Genomic DNA, 26,326 nt, shown 5'->3' on the forward strand with positions numbered 1-26,326 from the left:
CTTACTGTTGCTACTTGGTCATTATACAGATTCTTCAGGAGGCATACAAGATGACTTGGTATCGCCATACCACTAAGAACTTGCCACCATTTGTTATGGTCCACACAGTCAAAGGCTTTAGAATAGTCAATAAAACAGAAATAGATGTTTTTCTGAAACTCCCTGGCTTTTTCCATTATCCAGCGGATATTGGCAGTTTGGTCTCTAGTTCCTCTGCCTTTTCTAAACCCAGCTTGTACATCTGGCAATTCTCGCTCCATGAATTGCTGAAGTCTACCTTGCAGGATCTTGAGCATTACCTTACTGGCATGTGAGATGAGTGCCACTGTTCGATAGTTTGAACATTCTTTAGTGTTTCCCTTTTTTGGTATGAGGATATAAGTTGATTTTTTCCAATCTGATGGCTATTCTTTGTTTTCCAAATTTGCTGGCATATAGCATGCATTACCTTGACAGCATCATCTTGTAAGATTTTGAACAGTTCAGCTGGGATGCCATCATCTCCTGCAGCCTTCTTATTAGCAATTCTTCTTAAGGCCCACTCAACCTCACTCTTCAGGATGTCTGGCTCTAGCTCACTGACCACACCATCAAAGCTATCCCCGATATTGTTATACTTCCTATACAGGTCTTCCGTATATTCTTGCCACCTTTTCTTGATCTCTTCTTCTTCTGTTAGGTCCTTGCCATCTTTGTTTTTCATCATACCCATTTTGGCCTGGAATTTACCTCCGATGGTTCTAATTTTCTGGAAGAGGTCTCTTGTCCTTCCTATTCTATTGTCTTCTTCCACTTCCGCGCATTGCTTGTTTAAAAATAATTCCTTATCTCTTCTGGCTAACCTCTGTAATTTTGCATTTAATTGGGCATATCTCCCCCTATCACTGTTGCCTTTTGCTTTCCTTCTTTCTTGGGCTACTTCTAGTGTCTCAGCAGACAGCCATTTTGCCTTCTTGGTTTTCTCTTTCTTTGGGATGTATTTTGTTGCCGCCTCCTGAACAATGCTGCCAACTTCTGTCCAGAGTTCTTCCAGGACCCTATCTACTAAGTCCAGTCCCTTAAATCTATTCTTCACTTCCACTGCATATTCCTTAGGAATATTAGTGAGCTCATATCTAGCTGATCTGTGGGTCTTCCCTAATCTCTTTAGTCTGATCCTAAATTGTGCAAGAAGAAGTTCATGATCTGAACTACAGTCAGCTCCAGGCCTTGTTTTTACCGACTGTACAGATGTCCGCCACCTTTGGCTGCAAAGGATGTAATCAATCTGATTTCGGTGTTGTCCATCTGGTGAAGTCCATGTATAAAGCCGTCTCTTAGGTTGTTGGAAGAGAGAGTTTGTTATGCAGAGTGAATTGTCTTGGCAAAATTCTATCAGCCTATGTCCTGCTTCGTTTTGTTCTCCCAGGCCATACTTACCTGTAATTCCAGGTGTCATTTGACTGCCCACCTTAGCATTCCAGTCTCCTGTGATGAAAATAACATCTCTTTTAGGTGTGTTGTCCAGTAGGTGCTGCAGATCCTCACAGAACTGCTCTACTTCAGCTTCTTCAGCATTTGTGGTTGGGGCGTATATTTGGATCACTGTGATGTTAGATGGCTTGCCCTGAATTCGAATTGAGATCATTCTGTCGTTTTTTGGGTTGTATCCAAGCACTGCTTTAGCCACTTTACTATTAATTATGAAGGCTACTCCATTTCTTCTGTGGTCCTGTTGGCCACAGTAGTAGATCTGGTGGTCATTTGATGTGAAGTGGCCCATTCCAGTCCATTTCTGTTCACTGATGCCCAAAATGTCTATCTTTAATCTTACATCTCACCAATAACCACATCCAATCTGCCCTGGCTCATAGATCTTACATTCTAGGGTCCAATGGTGTGTTGATCCTTAGAACATCGGATTCGCCGTTCACCACCAGCACCGTCGGCCACTAGCCGTCCTTTTGGCTTTGAGCTAGCTGCGTCATCACGTCTGGGGCTAGTTGAGTTCATCCTCTGTTCCTCCCCAGTAGCATTTGGACCATCTTCCGACCTGGGGGTCTCATCTTCCGATGGTATACCAACATATCTCTGGTTGTACTGATCCATTTAGTTTTCACGGCAAGAATACTGGGGTTGGTTGCCATTACCTTCCCCAGGGATCGCCTTTAGTCTGACCTCTCTGTCATGACCTTCCCGTCTTGGGTGGCCCTTCACGGTTTAGCTCATGGCATCATTGAGGTGCTCAAGCTCCAGCACCACGACAAGGTAACAATCCTTTGCTGAAGTTACTTTTATAGGATGCTTTTTTTGCTAAATATTCTGTTTGCCTATGTAAAAATGCAACAACAGAAACAACAATGGGAATGTATATACCCTTTCCTACCTTTCAGGACAGAAAATAAACATTACTCATCAGATAATCAGTTCATAAAGCATAGAAATTATTTGATTTGATACTTGTCATTAAATATACTAGTTTATTGTTTCTTAATAAAAATATGTCACATAAAATGCCAAAGAGTTAAAAAGTTTTTGTGAGGGGGTTGCTAATAGAAGTATCAAGATTCTGCTAGCTTTAAAACATTATTAAAAGTACTCCTCTCAAATACAAGAGAAGGAGAAGAACATATCCCCACAGAATTACTACAGTGTCTCACTAAAGTTCCTGCAGACAACCATTTCCACCCAATAAAACAACCATTACATGATGTAGGAGAAATTCTGAACAGTCCAACATGGGATTCTAACACACACACACATATGTAGTATTTTAAATAAACACTATTACAAACTCCAGGCATTTGGAATTCTCAGCCATGCCAGGCTGAAATAACAAGGTGCTAACAAGATAAATGAAAGTGTTAACCAGAGGAATTTGAGCCTGGCTGCCAAGGATTAACAATCAGAGCAGGGAACTCAAGGTATTGTTTGATAGTGGCTAAGCTAAAATAACAATTTATATGTTAAATGTTAGGCCTATTTGTTTAATCCAAAGGATCCATTATATAGATGGGGTATGATTTCATCCTCTGCACCTCTGTAATACATATTTGAATTTCCTCAATCAGTAAGGGCAACCTAATCAATCACATTGAATGCTGTGGATTATGCTGGTCTATGACCGAAATAAAATTGATTGATTGACTGCTATGGACTATTATTTAATGAATGAGTATTCATATGTGTAACGTAGCCTATCAAAAGAAAGGATGATTTGATAGAAAGCGTATAAACCCCACCCCTCTTGAAGCTTCTTTCTTGAAGCTTTTGTTTTGGAACCTGTCAATAGACCAACCTGTTCTTCAGTGTTAATTATGTCCTGGTCACCAGTTCAAACAAACCCTTTGGGAAAAATGCTCCTTCAACAAAATGATGGGCAATATCAGGGTGGGTAATAAAGGACAAATGGTTATGAGTGGAGAGAAGGAGTGGGGAGAGATAACAAAGTTCAAGAGCAGTAAGCATATCTTGTAAATTGTATCTTTATATCTCCATAGATATCTGTTGTATAGAGAAGATAACTGTATGAAGTCATTGGGTTAGCTGCTTTTGGAAATGGATGAATCTAGATGCATCTTCATTCCCCCACAAGCCTGATTTTTATATTTGCATGTTTACTTGAAAAAGACACCAGCAATATATTTTATAGGAGTTTTATGTGCATAATTTGTTCAAGGTCTGTCAAGAAAACTTACTATCACATTCTCTCTCAATCTGTCTCCCCACCCAAACATAGATGTTTGTTGGTTGGATTAGCGAAGTACTGCATTTAGAGGGCAACATGTCTTTTCCCAGAATGAAATCTCAGAGACAAAACAACAACTTGTGTGTATGTGTGTGTGTGTGTGTGAATGAGAGAGAGACAGAGACAGAGAGGTGTCTGGGTGTCAGGCACAGGAAGACCCAGAAATAGTGAGAAGAAAGAAAATGTAATTCCAAAAATCCACAACCAACTTCTCTATCTTTATTTTTTTGCACTAACAATTAGGCATGCTTGAGTTGTTCTTGGTACGTGTGGGTGCATGTCTTGGTATGTGTGTACGTGTGTGTGAGACTGTTTCTTCCCCTGAAAAAGGAAACTGTAGAAGAATGATATAATAGCTATGCTATCCATGAATATATAGGATGGAAACAGACAGATTATTTTTGTTCAGAAATGCATTTTCGTCCCACCAAAATATTTTAATGGATTATGAGATGATGATGGTGATGATGATGATGCATTGAATGGATTTGAATAGATTTACAGAGACAAGCAAACAGCCCAAAATCAAACAGTGATTGGTTCTCTACCTAGCTTGTGGAAAAAGATAAAACATATATGTAATAAATACCTACAGCTATTGCAGGGGCCACCTCCTTAGACCTTCCTTTTCCATTGACGTGAAGTCCAGTCGAATCTGACTCTAGGGGGCGGTGCTCATCTCCGTTTCTAAGCCTTGGAGCCGGCGTTGTCATAGACACTTCCGGGTCATGTGGCCAGCATGACGACTCGGAACGCCGTTACCTTCCCGCCGAAGCGGTACCTATTGATCACCCCGCCCCGTGGTTTCGAACCGCCGACCTTCTGATCGGCAGCTCAGCGGTTTAACCCGCAGTGCCACCGTGTCCTTTTCCATTAAAATGCATAAAAATATGACCTTTTTTCCCCTTTTTCTGTTTCTGAATTCTGCACACAACAATATAATCTCAAACATATGTTGCTTTTGCTCATGCAAATTAGAAAATATCTTTTTAACTCTTGCAGTGGAAAAATCTGAGTTTAATGCTCACTTTAATCCAGAGTTATTATTGGCCTTTGCCTATGGATGCAAAGTAAAGTCAAATAAGCTGATCTTTACATATCCCTACATGAAATATCCTGAGCCGCATTTTGCAGACTAATGTTTGCATGAGAATACAATAGGACTGGATTGTAATGTTACAGTTTTCCAATTCACTGCAAAACAAACATCTGCAAACATCTGGGACAGATTTGGATAAACTGGGGCAGTTTTTCTAGGTCTTGCGACAGAGCTAATGCATCTAACATGTCCTTTTCTGAGTCGACACTCATTCTAAAGTCCCACTGGTTTTCTGTGAAGTTTTGTAAACTTGTTACCCCACAAACAGTGGGAATATTGGATTCAGTGACTGACAGGTTTGTCATTAAATTAGATTCTTAGAATTAGGATTGCTATCAATTACCATCAGTTGTCCCATCACAGGATCTCAGAAAAATCTCAGTCCATTTGCTAAAATGAATCATTACTAGACCAACCATTTTCTCAGCTCAATTTTTCCCATCTCCCATCCTTAAAAAATGTAAGAAAATATTTTGTGCTAATCATGTCTACCTAAGTGGCTTGAGGACTGTATTCTTTTATGGAAAAGTTCTGTAAGGTAAATTTAAGTCTATATATCCAACTCACTCTACCATCAATCCTTGATCATCCACACTGATATTCCCCTTATTTTCCACATTAGAAGACACATTTTCATTGCACATTTCAGTACATTCCATTTAAAAGCTAAATAATAAGAAATACTTTTAAAAATATCTGTAAAGGAATGTAGTTATTTCTCTGAAATTTGGCAGATATCATCCCTTAAAAGCAATTTAGCTTCCCTGCAAATGTCATCCCATTCTGGTATAAAACAAAAATGACACAAACCCTTTAAAATGTTAATTTACAGCCAAAGATGCTCAAAAGCTCTTTACTGATACCCATGCTTTTTGGAAAAACTACCTGACAATGCTTTAATTTCATTCAATTCCAATGAGCCTGGGAATAGACTAGTTTATTACAATAGAATTGCACAGATACCAACTATTCCACCCAAAAGTGAGATTCACTAAATGTTGCATGGATGGGAGAAAATTATTTGAACTTTGATTTTGCTCTGTAATGTTACAGTTGCTTGATTTCTTCTTTAATGACTTGTCTAGTTTTTGCAATAAAACTGGCTTCTCAAGAGCTCTGTCCTTGAATGTATCTGTGAGGCTCCTCTATTAGCCAAGGAAAAGCCTACAGTGAATCTCTCTCTTTCTCTTTATCTCACTTTCTCTCTCTCTCTCACACACACACAAATTAAAAAATGGGACTTTTGAACTGAGGATTGAGTTTAATCAGGTTGCCCTGGAAGTGGCCCACAGAGGACTGAATCGTCTATAAACTGGATGAATGCAAACATTGAAAGCATTGTGTTCACCCAGTTCAAAAAATTAATTTGTCTGTTTTGGGTGTGGAGAAATGCCACTATCTTCTTTCCCTACATATTCTGCAATACCTGGATGTGTAGACTTGGTTATGTTAATGGACAGGACTGTCATCTTTCAGGTATAGTTCTCTCTCAAATAGGAATCTGTGGCATCTGATTAAATTCAGTCTCTATCAGTGTGGTATATGAGATGATTGAATTATTGAATGATAAATAGATAGATGTTCTATAATCAGGGCCTTTTAAAGTCTATTTTGGCTCATTCATGTTTATTAATGTGCTTAGGTATAAAATTTCTACTTGCTAGAGTCAACTCAGAAATGTGGAAGTTAACAGTGGAAACATACAATAATATAGTTAAAGCATCTATTTATAATAAATAAAGGTATGCTGTGGGTTAAACCACTGAGCTGCTGAGCTTGCCGATTGGAAGGTCAGTGGTTCGAATCCACGTGACGGGGTGAGCTCCCATTGCTAGTCCCAGCTCCTGTGAACCTAGCAGTAAAAAACATGCAAATGCGAGTAGATTAATAGGCACCGCTTCAGCGGGCAGGTAATGGCATTTTGTGTAGTCATGCCGGCCACATGAACATGGAAGTGTCTATGGACAAACGCCGGCTCTTCAGCTTTGAAACGGAGATGAGCACCACCCCCTAGAGTTGGACACGACTGGACTTAATGTCAAGGGAAACTGTTACCTTTACCTAATGGCATTGCAGCATGCCAATTCTTCTCATCAAATATATTAAAATGCATTTACACAAATTTTGGATGTACATTTTCTCAATATTTGTTTATCAGATTTATATGACTGTCCATCTCACAAGAAGTGACTCTGGGCGGCGTAGAAGAAAGATATAAAACAATAAGCATGTCAAAAAACAGTCATTGTTTAAAAGTTTTAAAAAGTATAAGGCACAGAAAAGATTAAATTAGCAAGACAGCCACCTCAGGATCTTACCAGTCCCCTAGATTTTGTACAGTTTCATATCAAACCTATGAAGCCACTGATTTTTCTAAAAGAAAAAGAAAAGAAAAGAAAACCAGGTATTCCTGATATATGTTTTTCTCCATGCAACTTTCTAGGATATAGACATAAAACCAGCTTTAATATACCTTGTTTGTACTTAGTTTTTCCATCTATATTCAGATTTGATATGGAACTTTGACAAATGTCATACTGCTTTTTGCAATTTTTTTTACCCCAAGAATGACAGATGCCAAGAAATGCAATTTCCTGTTGCTGTCCATGCTCTGCTGAAGTCTACTTAAGTGGATCTGGGTAATTTGTGTAAAATGAAATCTGTGTTGTATTTCTTTAATATAGCTGTTTTGAATTGGAAATTTTAAAAAAAACATATAATCATGGCTTGTCTTAAGTTATGCAGGATAAGACTACATCCAGACGTTTTATTGAAAATTATATATGTGTGGTTAGAAATTTGCTTCCAGATAAATACACATACAAGTGCAGACTGAATGTATCTAAATGAGACTGGATCATGCCTATAAATAATAGCCTCATCTTGGGCACTGGAAAGCAGGGTAAACATGAAAGAAAAGAGACTTGTACAACCAATTAGTTTTTCTGCCTTTAGTTTAGTAAATATCATTTCATGAATAAGCTACCCAGATATTTTGTCCCCAGCTATACCTGCTGTGCAAGTAGCCATTCCAGCTGAGCCTACAGTGGGCTTGGGGACAATACATTCTACTTACACTTCCTGTTCCTCCGGAAAGGCTTCTCTATGTGAATCCATGGTTTGACCTTCAAGTCCTGGAATTGGTTGAAAAGAACTTAATGTATCCTCTGATTTTCTTCTTCCAAATACCAATGTATCTTGTTCAGAATGTTAGGTGAGAGTGCCTACAAGATAGATAACCAAGGATCGTACTAAAAGCAACCCCAGCAAATATTCACAATTAGCCACATTCTCAAATGTTCTTTGTGAAGGCCCTCAAATAGATACCTGTTCCCTCAGTTTGGGGAGGATACTTATACGTGCTTTCCCCCCCCCCATTTATTTCTTGTTTTATTTGTTAGAATTATATCCCACCTTTTGTTCAGGACTTCAAAGTAGCAAATCTCAATATATGTGAAGGATAAGAATCTACAACTACATCTACATCATCTACATCTACATCTACATCTTCATCATCTACATCTACAACTACATCTTCATCTTCAACTTCATCTTCATCTTCTACATCTGCATCTGCATCTGTATCTGCATCTGCATCATCTACATCTACATCTTCATCTTCATCATCTACACCTACACCTACATCTACATCTATACACACACACACACACAAACACACACACACAAACACACACACATCACTGGAAGGCCTGATAAATCAGGTTAGGGATAGGTCTATCTATGTAGTCTCTAGGAGTAAAAAATGACAAGATATATATTGTGCATATTGTGTATACACACACACACACACACACACACACAAACTACTCATGTCTTTTTTTTTCCTTGAGTTTTCAGGCATGTACAATGAACAGCTAGAATTAAGATTTATGTTTTCCAATTGATATACAGTTATTTCCAGATATTTAAGCTAATAACCTACTATGCAGCAATAGCAACATGTAAATCTTTAATCACATCCAATTCATTATTTTTCAACCAATCACAATCACATAGTTGCTTTCTTCATTTCTTCATTTTTTCCCACTTCTGAACATCAAGCTCTTTTCAAACTCATTGATTTGAATGAGAAGTTTTTATAAATTATAGAATGATCCTAGAATGGCCCTTTATACTCACGGACTGATAGAGAACCTTCAGCCATTTAGATTTTATCACATTTTTTTTATTTTTATTGTATTTATTGTATTTATAATTGCCTTGAATTTTAACTTTGTTTTTATTGTAAACTGCCCAGAGTCCCTCCTTTGGGGGGGAGTTGGGTGGTGATAAAAAATTGATAAATAAATAAATAAAAATAATATGTTTTATTTCTTTATTATATATTTTTATATGGCTGCCCAATTGACATGTGAATCTGGGCATCTAATAATCAATAAAACATCCCCAGAAATGATTATTAAAAATCTGAGAAAACTTTTTTTCGCATGGAGCAAAATCAAAGCAATCACCACATCAGAAATGGTCTTAACAAATGCCCAGCCCAATGCTTGAAGGATTATTCTTAAGCCTCTACAATAAATATTAATTAACTGATATATACATAGCATTTATAAAGCAGGTTCAAAAAAGGTATGCAACATTTTAAAACTGTAACAACAATAATTCAACTTGCATAATAAACATGACAAGTACCTCAGCAACAGCCAATTCAATTTAAAAAAAAGATAAAAACAATTTTAAAAGCCAGCAAACAAATTTATCTTTGGAGAGTTTCACATAACTAGAGACCATAATCAAGAAGGGCTTCTGCCTACTAGCCACTGCCCAAATCCCACCATTAGAAGACAGTCAGGGAAAAAAAAACCCTGCATAAATGGTGGATTTGCTAAAACAGAACTGCTTGCAGCACAAATGTCCCTGTAATTTTTTAGGATCCCATAGAAACTACTTTACACCATTCCCAATTCTAAAGGAGAGAAATACATATATTTGAAGAAGATGCATACCACAAAGCATATTCTGTAGTTACTTGAAAGGAAGATTTGGTATGTTTTTCTCAGAATAAAATAAATGATCTTTCTAGAAAGGATGGTCATTTCATTTTAGATTGCTCAGAAAGCTAAGAATGAGAGTGGGCCTTTTGTTTCCATGTGTTGTCCCATTTTGCAACAGTCAGGTTATTGGTGTGTTGTTTACACTGACTGTGCGAGAGCAAACTCTTCCAGGATGGCTGAACTGGAACCACCTTTGGCATCATGGGAAGAAGCTGGTCAAGAGAATATATGTAAGGAATGAGGAATGGTTGGAGTTTGGCTGCTTCATGTTATTTTTGTTTCTTTCTGTCCCCTTTCATTCCTTGCCTGAGTGGAATTAACTAATCTTGTCTGGTCATCTGGATAAGGCCTGTTAAAAGTCCCCTTCCACTTGAGATCCATGGGGTGTGGGTGAGGCAGCAGACCATCTCAGTGATAGCCCCCACTTTGTGGAATACTCTCCTTCATATGGCCCCCAATTGGTTGACATTCCAAAAACTACTTAAATTGGCATTTTTCAGTGAAGCTGTGATCCCAGCTAATAGGATCCCTGTTTTATCCTGATTTTTGTTTGCTTGTCCTTTCAGAGGATGTTATTGTGATGTTCAGTCCCTCGCCCCCTCCTCCCCCTCCTCCCCCTCCTCCTCCTCCTCCCATTTGTATTTGCTACTTATATTACCCAGAGACTTTCAGCATTGGGGTGGGTTATAGTTATAAACAAACATATATTACAACAGGCTGCTATTTGGGCTGAAACATAAAACAATTCCAATACTCACAAATCTTGAAGTCTACAGTCTTTTCCTGGGCATGCACAGCTGTGCAAATCAACATATAAAATGATTCCTTATTCTGATGCAGGAGGCATTAGAATGAACAGAAGATGACACACAAGTCTGGAGCTCCAACTTCCAAGGAAGAACCAAAATTACTTCTAGATTACAGCATGGTGGCATGACCATGCTAAGACCTAAGTCAAGGGTGTAGGAGCCCCTGTGCAAGTATTTCCATTGTTTAGTTCAGAAATGAATCAGTCAGACCCTGTCTTTGAAGACTTAGGTCCAATGGTTGATGATGATGTTGATAATGATGATGATGATGATGATGATGATGATGATGATGATATATTAATGTTGTATGCTGCCCAACTCCCAGTGAGAAGCACAGGGTTTTTCTTTATTATTGCAGAAGAAGGGCTTAAAGCTGTCTAAGCAACCAGTGAGGAGGAAGAGTAACTGATGTCAATTCAAGGAAAATGTTAATGGCAGCAGTGAATTAGGCAGCACAATCCATGGAAAAGAAGCAGGCCCAAGTGTGGTTGAGGGTGGTAGGACAAGCAGCCAGGTCATGAGGAAGCAGGAGTGGTGGCTGTTAGTTGTCACCTTGCCTGATACTTTCCGTAACCTGGCATTCATATACAGTATATCTTAGGAGTGGGTAGCAAGAAGTTCTACCCAGGGCACTCAATTGCAGATCATCTGCAATTTAGATAACCCTCCAGATGTACATCAGGTTTGGACTGGAAACCCTTGATAGATTTTTGCTGAATATGGATAAAAATGAACTGCTGGTTTCTGGATGTATGGATTTAAAAAGTTTGTTTATGGGAAGAAGGGAACTATGATATTCAGTATGGGAGGGTGGGGTTGGTAATTGCTGTGTTTTTAACTGCTACAAAGAAGAATGGAAGTCACTTCTTTAGAGTTTTTCTTTTTCTTGCTTTTTTTGTTATTCTTCACTTTTGCTTTTCCCCTTTTATAATCCTTCCCTTTTTTCTATTTCTTCTTTTGTTTCTGTAGTTTTTAAATCTTTGTAAAATCTTCTTTTAGTACCAATTATTCATCAAAAAAGATTTATATCAGGTTTTTGGTCCAATAGTTCTAGAAAATTGTAAGAATATTTGCAGTGGTATTCAACCTCATGAAGCTCTTCTTGATATGTGAGTCCAGACTGTCATATGGAGGCCATCATTAACTAACATTGTTGGCCTGAGTTACTTCTACACAAAAATCCAGGTTGCTTTATAAAACAGAGAGATGCAGACTTGAAATAAAGGAAAGAAAAGAATAAACAAGTTAATTCTCCCTACTTTCTTCTCCTACCTCATCACTTAAAACTTAGCACTCACTGTGACCACTTTCCACCATCCCCTACCTGCTTAGAAAATTCTAAGCAATTTTCTTTGTGCCATAACAGAATAGACTAGCTATTATTTGAAATGATAGTCAGATCTCCTCATCTGCATCTAGTACCTTTCTTGAATGTTGGAACAAGTTTTAGGCTTGTTCATTTGCACTGATTTAATATTGGAAGGGACATGTTGACATTTATGACTCACTTTATTCAGTAATTATAACTTTTTCAGTCTGCCAAAGCATCTGTTTCCCATCTGACAATCAGTGTCAGCAGCTGATCACATCAAAGTGGCTGGACTTCAATGTCAGAAAATTAATTTATTCTCTGAGAGCCATTATTGATCATGACAGGCAGAGAGTGTGTGGTTTCTAACATAGGCAACCCCATCAATGAAACTGAAAGAAAGCTGTTACCTCAGTTAAAAGGGGTCATTCAGGGCTAGTTTAAAAAGTTGCAATAATGAGAACCTTGGTGGGTCATTATTCAAAGAGGAATTTAAGAGATCTGTGAGAGGAGACCCCTACCATCTGTGACAGACCTCTCTACAGAGCAGTTGTTGAATGAACTAAATTAGAATGCTAAATATTCTGTTACAATTTTTCCTTATAAGGAGGTCTCAGAAATGGGTGGGTGGGGAAGAAAGCAACATCTTCTCACATCTTCGGTGCAAGTTATCTTTGAAGCATTTGGTAGCTTATCTTTTGGAAACTATTAACCAGGAAGTGAGAGGCTGGCTTTAACACTATGATTTTTTTTTTTTTTTGGCCTTTGCTAATACCTGTCAAAGCCTCAATTTCATTTCAGACTCCTTTTGTGAATGCTATTATTAATGAAAGACTTATATTGAATTACTTTACCTCCTGACTTGCTAAAGCTCAGAAATGCATTTTATGCACATGGTCTAAGTATGCAAATGGTTGAAAATTGCCGCCCTGAATTTTGAGAAAGCCAGCTCATTCAGATCCAGGGGTATCAGAAACACTGTTCACTAATTCTCAGTATGAATCTTTAATCTACAAGAAGCTGATTTATCACATAATATTCTCTCACATTTTCCACTGTGTGAGAACATATATAGTAATATTTTCTTCCATATACATTAAGCCTCTCCCATCCTCAGTGCTTCCCTATTGAAACTTGATATTAAAGACATATATTTGACACCAATTCAGAAGATACTCATAAATCCTCATTCATTCAAATACAATGTTTCTTAACAGGAAAAACTGAGGCCTTGCCTGGTAGAATATTTCTACAGAATGTGAAAGGTTAAGAGGCTGGGGGAGGACTGAGTAAATTGTAGGCTCAGCATCAAATGGTGTTCCAAAGTCCTTAGTATCCTTGTCAAGTGTGCCTAAACAGGAAAAGGGCTAGTGCTACATATGAATTGAGTGTGCTTCCCTAGAATTCAACAGAATTCTCTGTGAAGTGTGGAATTGCCAAGGCAGATGTTTAGTGCTTCTCAGAGGACAAGTTAACATGGAACAATATCCTCAAGAAGATAAGTTTTAAGGACAAATTTGGAGGCCTCTGCTGGATTGAAATGTCTAGTTTAAACTGAAGTGGAAAAGAATTTTATAGAGATTAAGAAGTTTCTTCCAGGGACTCTTGAGATACCCATATAACTTTTCTCTAAATGAATTCCATGATAAATTTTGCAGAGCCTACTGTAGCCAAACATTCTAGGAATTCTGAATGTCCATTTGGTAAAACTTTGTCAAGTCAGTTTTGCTCATTCCTATATAATTAAGAATCAAGATCAGAAGACAAAGATTCCTTGAACAGGAAAGAATCATGAGTTGACCTGGGGGAGCTTCAGCTTTAAGGGAAAAATGATCCTTCAGAGAACATGGAGGACCTCAAGGCATATCTGGGAAGCCTGAGGAAAGACTGCCTTGGCTTAGCTTGCAAGGCAGGTGCAACACATGCACCACTGTGTGTTTTGAAACTTTTTTTCCCCTCTTCAAATCCAAAGAGTTCCACATGTCTAATAGTGAGTCAACCAGTGGGCCTTGTTGTTGGTCCACCTAGTGTTTAGGGGCTATTCCAGCCATTCTGTAGCCTTTGAAATGAGGACATGCATAGGCTGCTCTTCAAACTTCTCCCTTGGATGAATGGTGCACTACAATTAAAATGGCGACATAAAGATAATTTTACATGGAGGCAACACAGATGCTGCACTCTCATTAAAGATTTAAATGTGCTCAACTTTAGATGTACTGTAGCTAACAGTGACATTAATTGCACAGATTGCATTGCACTGATGAATGGAGACAATTGCACTGGGGAATTTGAGGAGAACGGTATTGCCTCCACACCAAGTTTGCAAGCTTAACATATGAGGTTGAGAGAGCAGATGGAGCTGTGTCATGCTTGGTGACCTTGTATCATTTGATTACCAAAGAGCACAGTATGCAGTGTTAGACGATTTGAGCTTTGTAGAGCTTTGGATATTACAGTATGTCTCAGGAATGGACACTGAATGACAATTTGTGATACAAGTGAGCTGGAGCAATGCTAATTTTCAGCTGAACACTGGGAAAAAGAGGAACATAATCAAAAGTCAGTCATGATTATATTGCTAACATAGATGAGAGTCTGGAAGATGACAGCAAAATAAGGAAGTGGCTACTAAGCTCTGTCAGATATAATTCTCAACTAAGCTTCCACATGGAAGAAAAAAATATTTCAAGAACTAATGTATGTCCTACATTAGCAGGGATGGGTTTGGTGAGTACTTGGATGGAGGACATGCAGCCAATGTCAAGGCAGGGTGGGGGGATAGATGGGAAAATAAAAATAAACAAATAAATGCCCGAAGAAGGCAACAGCAAACCACTTTAATTTTGCTGCCAAGAAAACCATGGATGTCAGACTGACTTGAAGAAGACTTCACCTGTGCTTGATTTTTGGTCAGAGAAAACAAGTGGCATAAGGCCTGGTTAAAGGAAGAATAACCTGTCTCCTATAGTATCTGGCCAACCAATCTGATCTGCCAGGGTTGGTGCACTCCAGGTGCCTTGATTAAATAATACCATTTACCAGAAGCCCAGAAGCACATCTTCTCCCCAGCAGCCCCTACCCTCTGGAATGAGGTCCCCTCTGAGATTCAAATGGCCCACACCCTACTGGTGTTTTGAAGGGCCCTGAAGACCTGACTCTCCACCCAGGCCCTTGATGAGGATGATTGAAGCCCCCATTTTTTCTTTTTCCATATCCCTATCTAGTTTCATGATTTCTGCCATCTTTATTCTTTTTTTCTTAGGTTTTTATTGTTTTCCTGTTTTTAAATATTGTTAACAATTTGTAAACTGCCCAGAGTCACTGGGAGTTTGGCAGCATAAACATTTTAATAATAATAATAATAATAATAATAATAATAATAATAATAATAATAATAATAATAATATTTTTCCAATTGCTATTGAAGTAAGAACACCAGCAAGAAAAAATCAGCCTTAATGCTAGCACCAACTCATAGTTCACCAAGGTTTTATTCTTCCTTTAAATAACTGATTTCTCTTCTTTCCTTTTTCTGTCCATTCCTTTTCTTTCTTTCTTTTTTTAAATGTGGGTCTGATGGACACTCCCTTCCCCTTTCTTTTAATTGTTGTGAGCTGTTTTGAAAGACCATAATTGCCATGACAGGTATTTGAAATACAGCACATTAACAATTTGTCCCCATTGCGAGCTTTTGTCTAATTAAAAAAGGCAGGGGTGCCACAGACAATTCCAGTTTTGACTACAGAGGTTAATGTCCCTTATATTCCCTCCATAGTTGGTACATTGTTCAGAGTTATCATGCTGGATAATTTTTCATTTTTTTCTTTTTAATCATGCTTTTGATTAGCATCAGTTATGTAAAGGAAAATGTCAGAACAAATTTTACGTCTAGTTTGTCCCTAAAATGAGAAAGAACAAAGCCAGAAATATTAAAAAAAACAAAACAAAAACAGAATGACTGAGACACTAAATAATTACAGGGTTGCTTTTATTGTTGCTGTTGTTTCAGAAATAATATTTTACTGACCAATGTCTACCTGTGATCATTCTATAGAATTTCAGAAATAAAACATAGGTGAAAAGTCTCATTTAAAAAAAATGAATATAATCTCAGTTCTATTCCTCTCTCAAAATAGTATGCTTAAGTTATTTTATCATCACTAAATGTTTATTTTTTTCTGCTATTTTTGTGCTATGTGCTGGAGGAAAATCCTGCATTGAATTTGACTTATTATGAAATGTTGTCATTTCACTGCAAAGGGAAAATGCTGATAGATAGTGACTGACGTAAGTCACAAAATTTGCTCAGTGGCCTCTCTGGTCCAACTCCAACATCTTGCTACTTTATTGTGCTGGTTTGCCTGACTATTCATGCAAAGTGCAGCTTCCGTCCCCAGCAGGTAGTCAGACTAATTTATTTATTTTTGATTTTATTTATATTTCAAATTTCTATCACCACCCATCTCTCCCAAAAAGGGGATTCTAATTTATTTTATTCCTGACATTTTTTACCCTCAGTGTTCTCTGAGAGTCTCTGGAAGTGAGCATCATTCTTCTCTTCTCCTGTTTATCCTTACACCAATATTTCAGAGAAGTCAGACTGGCTTCACATATTGTCTGAAGTCATAATGAAGTTTGCTGGCTTGTGGTGTAGTGTATTTTCCAAACCCATCCAATAGTGGTTTAGTCATTTATGGTTAACCAAACCCTGGGTCAGCATGTTCCATTAACCAAGCCACTTTGACTAACCCAAGGACACTGAATGGGGATTAGATGGTGAGATCCTCCAATCCTGCTCCAATGCTTTAATCCCAAAACTTATTTGGTTGTCTGCATAGGGAAAAAATACACTATTAGCAAAATCTAATTTTGTTAATTAATTATATTTGTATCCATCTTTCTCCAGGACCTCACAATGGATACACAGAACACCTACCTGCAATCTTTGTCCATAACAACAAACTTGTGGGCTGTTGAGCTATGAAACAAAACCATCCCATCTCAAAGTCACACAATGAAACTGAGGGTAGATTGAACCCAGGCCTCCCTATTCCAAGTTCACCACCTTAATTACTACGTCACACTGGCTAACATGGGGAAATAATTAACCAATCAGTTTTCTTCTTCAGCTTAGTTGCAATTTGATGATTGCCACTGAAAGTTGATGAATTCAGAAGGATTCTTGAAGTCATTTGGACACTGTTCCACCCATTTTCCTGGTGATCCAGCTAAAGCACTATTCTCCGAACAGAATGGCAGGATGGTCTGGGCTATCAATGAGATCACCTCCAAATATCTTTGATCCTACAGCAGAATAGCTAGTTCAATTCGGCTAAATTAACTTTATAATGTTCACCAACCAATTTTCAAGTTCATATTGTATTGGGCCCTTGATATACTAAAATGTTGAGGGTGATATACATTTGATTGTTAAATAGAAGACTGGTAGTGAATATGATAGAGCATAATTTAGAATCCAGTTGTGATCTTACTCCCTCTCTGATGGTGACAAAGATATTGTATTCTTTCATCACAAGTGCATCAGCTTGGTGTGGCCCAGTGGAGCTTTTGGATAGTTTACATGTCTCAAAAGTTCATGAGTCTGCAATATTACACTAAAATCTCAAAAGTCTTCAGTGACTTAATTGCTGCCAGTGTTGCAGGAAAGGCTGTTCACAAATGGATGTCATGGTTCCAACAGCACTTCAGCACCCATTTATAATGTTGCTCTGAATAGCTTCCAGCTTTCTGTCATCATCATGGATAATCTGAGTTCCACAACCAGAGGATGTGGACAAGCTGTTTGGAAGATAAATGTAAGCATGCAACTGCCACCAAAGAGTGAGCATGAGAAAAGGAAGTACAGAAAATGAAAGCCCAGGATTTAGTGGGTAAAAATTCTGTGCCACCTCTCCAACCTGCTCAGTGTTTGATGACTGACTCAAATGGCAATTTAGTTCTGTTTGCTCAAGTCTTTGTGAGGTCTTCAACCTTGTAAGTCATTCTAGTCTCTTGGGAGCGTGACACCTTTTAGATTGGATTACACACTTCTTGCAAGAGCTAGTACACAGCTGTAACTCTGCACTAACTGAGGAAGCTTAAATCTATTGAGGGCTGAGGCACACAAAATACAACTGTCCTCCTCTGACATTCTACCCTTAAGAGCTTCAGTATTTCCTGTACATCCTCCTCAAGTTTTATGTGCCCAACTCCTCTTTGTAGTTGAATTAAAAACTTTATAAAAGATTGGATCACATAAAAAAAAAAACCTCCATTATTTAAGTAGATTAATTATCAGACTTCATCCCCTGGCATTTACCCCTTTCCCATATACAAATCAAATCCAACCTTTATTACGGCCTTTAGGCCGGAAAACACAACAATAAAATTCATAAAGCTGTAATTATTATTAATAAAACTTTAAAAAGGCATAAAATGCAATAATAGTACATAAAATACATTATTATAGTATCGGTAGTACAGATAGCAGTAGCAATCACCAAAATGTGTGCTAAACGACAACCATAGGTAGGACGGGTACAACAAATGGTAGCACAAAATTGGACAACCTGGAAAGATATGTTAGGGTTCAGGTCAGATAGAAGCAGTGACAGACATTGGGCTCTCTACTAGGGTAGTTCTTTAAAATGGGGTAAATATATATCTTCCAAGATTCCCTATAGAGAGTGCAACAAAGGAGCAGATGGCTTAGGGATTTCACAGAGCCATCTCCACATGGGCAGAAGCACTGCTGAAAAGGGATGTTTTATACTGCCCCCACAGAATGGCAGAGGGTAGTGCATCCAACTTGGCCAAGGTGAAAGCCTGACCAAATTTCAGAATCAGAGTGGAGCCAGACCCACAGGGGAAAAAGTCCATTTTAACCAGAAATTAAGGAGATAGAACCAGGCTCTGGCACCCACATACACCAATCTGTCTCTAATGGTAAAACAGCATTCTTGAGTGTTGAGAACTGTGAGTAATGCTCTTATATATTTGGACTGAACAACTTCCAAGATATTAAACTTTGTAAAAGTGCAAACCAGAACGCCATAAAGAAGCTGAGAGATGACCTTAGCAAGAAAAACCTTGCAAGCTGCAAGAATAAAAAGTGTCCCCTTTGAATAGAAGAGTCTTGAGACAGCTGTAGAGCTACTGTATGTTGGGCCATACTTGCCTGAGAAGACAAATGTGTGCTCCAAGATAAGGAAGCCTGGAACTGCACCCCAAGATATTTATAAGTACGTACCTGCTCTATTGGAGACCCTTTAATTTGCCATTTAGGTAGCCTGCTGTTGTGTCATGCAAACACTAGTACTTTAGTTTTGATAATTTCCTATAAGTTGTTATTTTAGGCAAAAGGAAGGCAATGCCCTCAATGCCCTTCTCATTCCCATCTGGGAGACCAACAAAATTACTACATCATCTGCATGTAGCAAGGCTGGAATTGTACGATCTGCTAGCATTGGAGAGTGATGATTAGAAGATTCAAGAGCCTGAATTATTGAATTGATGTACAAATTAAAAAAAAAAAAAAAAGATGGCTTGCCTTACCCCTTTTGGTGGAAAGAGCTGCAGATAGGTGCCCCCAAGGGGAACATTTGACTCTCAATCAGGTGTTAGAAGAAAGAGTCTGGGTAAGAAGGAACAATCTTTTATCCTCTAAGGATCCCTGAAGTTTTTGTCATAGCCTCTCCTTTGGAATCAGATCGAAAGCTGATTTGAAATCCACAAAGACTGCAAAAATGGTGCCTTTGGGATGAGGTGTATTTGTCAGCTAAATGTACACTAAACACAAACTATTACTGTTCAAAATTTTCCGAATGTAACTAGGAAAAAAAGTGCTGGAAAAACATAATTTATCTTCCTTGCAAAGATAATGGGTAGGACAATAATTAATTGGAAACAGATATAAGAAATTATGAGAAGTGTAAATAATAGAAAAATCAGAAGTATTCTTTCCTGGGATTTCTCTCTCTCATCAAAAAAGCCCTTCGTGTCATATTTTAATTATAAACATGTGAACTGATTAAAAATACAACATTAAGGTGAAAAATGCTCAGAGAAATTAATTAGTTTTTTTTAATGCTTACTGTAAATGTCAGAATATTAATTCAGTTAAAAGTTTGTGACCATGAAATTAACTTTATGAATAAGTGAAAACCTATCAAGTTGTTTAGATTAGTAATTTTATATTTTGTTTTTGTCTAACCCCCTGCAGGTATGAGAAATGGAGGCAGCTGGCTTTCTCATCAGCATTCTAGTTTTAAAGATATGGTAAGTGAATGGGAAAGAGACAAACTTCTAAGAAAGCATAAAAGTATGTGATAGAATTAAGTCTTGTTCTATGAATGGACTAAGCTTTGAAAAATGTAAATAAAAACCAACAAGGAACAAGTCTGCAGAACTTCTACTGGTTGAGCCAAACAAAGTCATCCCATCATGTATTTTGGGCTGTCAATTTTACATTGCAAGGAAGAGAACCCAGAGAAGAGGATCCCCACTCTCTGGATATTTATTTATTTATCATATTTTTATCACCGCCCATCTCCCTCATATGGGGGACTCTGGGCGGTTCACAATAAAACCACATCAGCCATACCCAAACTAGTTTCAGGAAGGAGAAGGGAGTCACTGTGACATGCTTGCTAAGGTGCTGAATTAGGATCACATTCAAGCCCACACCTGATAATGGAAAGTCTCTGCGTTAGTTACAGAGTCACAATATAGACTTGATGCTATGGGGGAAAATTGAAGGAAAGTAGTGGACTCAACCTCAAGGATTTTAAGTTATGGCCCTAAAGATGATCCTAAGTAACAGCCTCCAGAAATTCCAGCTAGCATGGACACTAGTGAGGGATGCTGATAGTTTTCTTCAGCAATATCTGAAGATGTGTTGTGTGCGAAGGTTTCCCATTCCTTGTTTAAATAATTACCCTCAGATTACTCCAAAGATCACTTGAGATTTCCTCCCATCCTGGAAATGGGGCTGGGAGAATCAAGTGATTATGAAATAATTCAAATAAGGCTCAAGGGAAAAAAAAAAAAAAAACATGTTCCCTTTCCTTTGGTTCCTCTGTATAGTTCCTTCGTTCTCATGCAGTCCAAAGAAGTGAAAAGTACTAGCATAATTGTCTAGACTTTCATTGGCCAAAGATCCCATGAACATTGCCATACAAATTAACTGATCAACTTTAAGAGCTCTCCAGGTTATACAGAATTATAAACAGCTGCAGAATCCATTAATTGATCAATGGTACATGGAAAAAATGGTACAACTTTGCTTTCTCTCTAAAGCTCTTTGCTTAGCCTAGTATGTGTGACAATCTTGCTGGTATTTAGACCACCTGGCCAACCTCACCCAGGCTCAGAAGGTAAGCAAGATCAGGTCAGGTTAGTAACTGGATGGCAGAACATCAGAGAAGTGGCATCTGCAGCAAACCATGATGACACCACCCATGCTGATGTCAACACAACTGCATGGATAAATCCATGAAAACACCAGGAGCTGAATTTGCTTTAAAGGAGTCTTAAATATTGTCTACAAGATGATCACACATTTGGGGAGGGGGGAAACACAATTCTTCTGTTCACCCCATTTATTGACAAAATCATCATCATTGCAAGGACATAGTTATTTGTTTGCCTTTTTGTTTAGTTTAGCATGTTAGGGAGGGGGTTATTTTTTTGCCTTAAGTGGTTAGGCTTTGTAAAATTTAATTCAATCAGCATTGTGCTGCAGTTCAAAGGTTTTCAAAAGCCATTTTGTATTGCTTTGCATTTGTCAATATTACATTTCACAATGGTCCCTCTGTGACAGCCCATTTGCAAATCAAATCTGGATTGTTTTTAAGTGTTTCTAGCTCTTCATTCAGCAGCCTTCATTCTTGACATCTGTTATTTTTTCCCTCTTATTTTATAAATAATATGATGGGGACAGCCTTAAACAGCAAAGCTTTTAACTTCTTAATATTTCTTCAAAGATGGAACAACTTCTATCACAAGGGCTGTTTTTGAACTCTTTTGAATTTTCAATATTTCTGCATAAATATGACCTAAAACATAATCTGTTCTCCACATATCCTAAAACTAGATAAAGAGAACCTAATTAAACAAACGAGTCAAAAACATTATACTTGTTCATTTATTTATTGAGGAAAATGTTCCAAAGCTACATAATTGTGTGTGGAAAAAGTAAGGTTCAAGTAATGTTTATATTTATTTTTTTTCTCAGAGTGCACACAGATAGTGGAAGGGGAAAGTAGTAGGACTTTTAATGTGTGTGTCTGTCTGTCTGTCTGTGTGTCTGTGTGTGTATTCATATTCATTTAAATGAGATATGAGGAGAGATTTGCCAACAGTTTTTCAGTCTTGGCCATTGAAATGGAAAGAGTCCAACTCTCTTATCTTGGACTTTTGGATCAGCTTGTGGAACATTTTGGCATTATTTGGGAAATACTGATATTTCATGAAATATTATCTAATAAATACTGTCCTAGGTCTAGCCCTTAACTCATATCTATAATCACCTTTTTCTTTGACAACTTGATGCCTTCGAGCTTTTTGCTGCAGAGGAAATCAAACATGTCTTTAACATAAAGTTAAAGAAGAGATCAGTCAATCCATATGTCAATCAACCCACAAATGTATTGTGAGGAACTTGGTCATTTTCCAACATATGTCTGTCTAAACCTGTTGTAACAGGGTTCACTAAAGATGTAGCAGACAATCTCCAAACATAGCTAGTGAGATTAGTTTGAGTAGCTGAGTCCAAAGGAGGGGAAAAAAAGATTTTATTTACCTATCCACTTCATCTTCTTATAATTTCTGGGAAAAAAAACTTCCATGGAAAGTTTCCTCCTCTTCCTCCTCCTTGAATTCCTGAGAAAAAATGGGTAAGTGATCATATGAAGAAAAAAAAAAAAAACTTCATTGTGAAAAGATTTGGTCCTCTGTATCATATGCTTACAACCAGATTTTGGTAAATGACAATTTTTTAGTAATGACAAAATCTGTAAATATTCACATGCCCTTAATATATATATATATATATATATACATATATATACATATATATATATATATATATATATATATATATATATATATATATATATATATATATATATGAATTGCAGCTAATAGGGCTCCTTAAGACAAGGACAAACACATCTAGAAACTATTTATATTTATTAGATTCCTCTTACCCCAAGGCCTGGAAATGTCCATTTAAGAGGAATGCTGGTTTACACTCTCTGTTTCCCTGCTGTCTCATTCAGATAAATCTCCCAAGATACATTGGAACTTTCCAGCCACTAACTGTGCCATGGTACCAGCCAAGGGTGTATTGGAAAAAATCCTTAATTCAGTTTCTAAAACACTGTAGTTGAGAAGGATCATAGCTCAGTTGTATAGCACATGGCAAAATTGTTGCCCTTCAAATAGAATTCAGCTCCTCCTGGAAATAATAAGGACATATCCAAGATATGCCCATCTTCCATGATTTTTTTTTTTTGCCCACTTCTCTGCTGAGTGTATAGTCTAGCTTTTCTCATCAAAGTATAAACCACACCAAACACTGTTTAAGTATTTAAATTCAGCCAAGCTTGGTTAGATGTTGCTGATTGACATGCAAAAGATTCCAAATTAAATCCCAAGCATATCTCACAATTCTCAGGAACTACTATATGTCAGGCTAAATGATGAAAATCAAAATGGACCGGCTGGATGGAGTGCAGCTTTCTATTTTCTCAGACTAATCTTTATCTGACAGAGACCATTCAAGAGAGTTTGCAAGAAAGAGTCTGTAAGATCTTCTCCTTGCCTTTTCCCTTCATGCAGTTACTATCCCTAGAAAGTATTCCTCAAGCTCCTCACTGTATCTCTCAGTTCCTGATAAATTGTACCTCTTCTGCTTACTCAGAGCTTAGTATATGATGGCCTTCAGAAGCCTTCTATTTCTCATTAATGTCACAAGTATGCTTCTGCTTGTTTAAGCAAAGGGTGTCACATATATTGGTAACTGTGAATCATCTCCCTCTCTTCTGGCATCTTTTCAAGAAATATTATCTTGGAATTACTACATTTCATTCAGTGATGTGGTTTAAAAGGAAACCTAATTATTCTGACAATTTTATCTAACACTAGCAGATTTTATGCACTGAGGTCATAAAAATAACTTCCTGGCAAATAATGCTGCAAACTACATTTTAGTATCTATCATCTCAAAAGGTCCTATTGACACACAGAACATGTAATTCTTCTTGTAGCTGATGGATGTAAAACCACCTTCACTTCAGGGATCCATGCCTTTATATTCATGTTTAATCATTTAAAATTGAACAGGTAGGAAGTAGGACTGGAGCTAAATTCTGCACACATCCAAAATTTATTGATTCTTCCATACAAAGCCACCAGCTCTTAAAATGAATGGAGCTTTCCTCCTTATTTGGTAAGGAAAGATTTTGCAATTTCATTGGACAATATAATGGAAATGTCTCCAGTACGGGTGAACTTTCAGTTGCACTCTTTATTAAAGCAATAGGATAAGGCAGGAAAGTTTATCAAATAGAGTTAGACTAGTGTTTTGTCATCTTGATGATTTCTAGATGTGTGGACTTCAGGCCCCAGAATTCTCAGCGTTGATGATGAACTATGGGCATACTAGCTGGGGAATTCTTGGAGTTGAAGTTTATACATCAGGAAGTTTTTTAAACACTGCCGAGTTACACCATTATTCATGTCTACACCAGCCTTCTCCAACTTTATGTCTTCCATGTGCTGGGAATGCAACTGGCATCAGCCATGCTAGGTCAGGATTCAGGGGAAGTCTTACCTACACCACATATCAGTGGTTCTCCAAGATCACAGGGAAAGACTGTTTTGTGTATGTGGGGAGAACCTGATGTGCTAAGATTGAAACCTAAGTTATTTTATGCACAAAAATATTGAATGATGGCTCTTCAAACATGGCTTTTGAGACTTAATTTATGAAAGCAACTACTATATACTATAACAGCAACTTCTTGTACTACAATTCACAGTGGGGTGATTTAGAAATGATCCATTAAAACCATGATCATGTTGTCTTAACTGGAAAACTGGCAAAGCACAGAGAAATTGAGAGATCTTACTGGCATTACAGGAACCTCTAGCTTAAGTTCCACCCTCTGATTTTTTTTTTTCCAGGCCACTTTGTCATTTTAGGTTCTGCTTAATGCACTGCATAAAACCAGTCAGACCAAATCCACTTAAAATGGATTTACAAGCTGATTCAGTTCAATTTTTTTGGGAGAGAAAAATATGTCTGACTCAGCAGAGGCATTCGATTTGACAAACCGGTCCAATTGAGGAAGCAGAAATTCAAACTAAGCAAGGATTTTTATATTAATTAAATTAAATTTCTGTTATAGAGATAAACTTTGCAATCATTATAACAGAAAAAAAAAGTAAAGTAAAACAGGAAATACATGATAGGGGTAGGTAGAAATCAGAACCTACCTAACTCTATCCTATCAGGAGGTGAGTGAAAGAGCATGTGCTGTGTGCAAGGGTGCCTAGGAAAAAAAGGCAGAAGGAAGTGACCTGAGATCAGCAGACAGAGTGATAAAGAAGAGTAAATCCTTCACTCTCCCTATATAAACTCTGTTCATCCTTTGTGGTCAAGAGGTCAAGAGGTGCTGAAAAGTTAGTGATGATGTAAGATCAGTATAAGAGCCAACACTCCTCTTACATTGCTTGGTAAATGTCAAAGGGGCAGAGTAACCAGGCAGCAGGGAAGCAAAAGAAGGACAGCTATTTCTTTCAATCCATTGTTCAATGGATCCATCAATGTTAGCCAGCTTTTTAGCCTTAAGAGGAATTAAAAACAGGTGCATGAATTTTGGAGCAAGCTACCAGCAGTGACCATTTCAGTGCTATCAAATGGGAAAGAATCAAATACACTGAGGAGGGAGTACCTGAACTGTCTTTTGGAAGAAATGGTTTGGCTGGAAACCAATATTTATGTGCATGAATAGGGCTCGCATGTCTGGATGGATCAGTATGAATGAGATGTACAGTAGTGTATGGGACTGGGCTGTGCAGATGTATGATTTTGAACATACCCACCATATCTCTCATAAGATTAATTAACTAATTTTCACAAATGAGCACCAGAATTACCAAACCCATAATGGACTGTTATAACTCTTATAATACATATTTTGTAATGGAGAAATCAGAGAGTGAACCTGGGACTTTTTACAGTAAACGTCAAGACTGGATTATTGTAGTTTGGATTATTACTCTTTGTTGGGTAGCACCTGAAGACAGTTCAGAAATTTTTCAGCTAGCCCCAAACAGTAAACAAATGCCATCTCTTGA

Source organism: Candoia aspera, chromosome 5 (assembly GCF_035149785.1).
Source record: "Candoia aspera isolate rCanAsp1 chromosome 5, rCanAsp1.hap2, whole genome shotgun sequence".
In the NCBI taxonomy this organism is placed as follows: domain Eukaryota; kingdom Metazoa; phylum Chordata; class Lepidosauria; order Squamata; family Boidae; genus Candoia; species Candoia aspera.